Here is a 410-nt window from a genome sequence, read left to right as displayed (position 1 = left end):
AATCATACCTGTTTACACCTGGCTGCAAAGAGTTGCGGCCAGGTGCGCAACGGCAGAGTTAGAATCTTCATATTAATTACCGTGATGTAGACGTTATTTTATTTAAAAAATAAATTAACGAAATTTTTTACCAAAAATCAATTAAAAATAATGCCGGCCAAATTTTGATAGGCACCTTAGTAAATATATATTCTCTTAACTATAAATAAAGCGGGACCTCGTACTATTAAGAATGTGTCAAGAACATATTTTTGGACTTAAATGAACAATCCCCGTAGGGATTTACAAAAATTGCCGTAGCGGTCAGTTTTTCATGACCACAAGGCGGGGTATTGGTTAAAGTTTTCAACTAGCAATAATCGCACCTCGGTTAGACCTCATTGGTTACGATATCGCCACTGCGCAAAGCT

At 36.8% G+C, this 410-nt stretch overlaps 1 non-coding gene across 1 annotated transcript; it reads right to left on the bottom strand.

The window, feature by feature from the left end:
• Positions 1 to 269: 269 nt before the first annotated feature.
• Positions 270 to 410, bottom strand: LOC123301906. Its single transcript, XR_006535462.1, has one exon. It is a non-coding gene; the product is annotated as a U4 spliceosomal RNA (small nuclear RNA).

This window comes from Chrysoperla carnea, chromosome 5 (assembly GCF_905475395.1).
Source record: "Chrysoperla carnea chromosome 5, inChrCarn1.1, whole genome shotgun sequence".
In the NCBI taxonomy this organism is placed as follows: domain Eukaryota; kingdom Metazoa; phylum Arthropoda; class Insecta; order Neuroptera; family Chrysopidae; genus Chrysoperla; species Chrysoperla carnea.
Note: the sequence above shows the minus strand (reverse complement) of the source record. Positions and strands in the feature narration are given on the sequence as shown.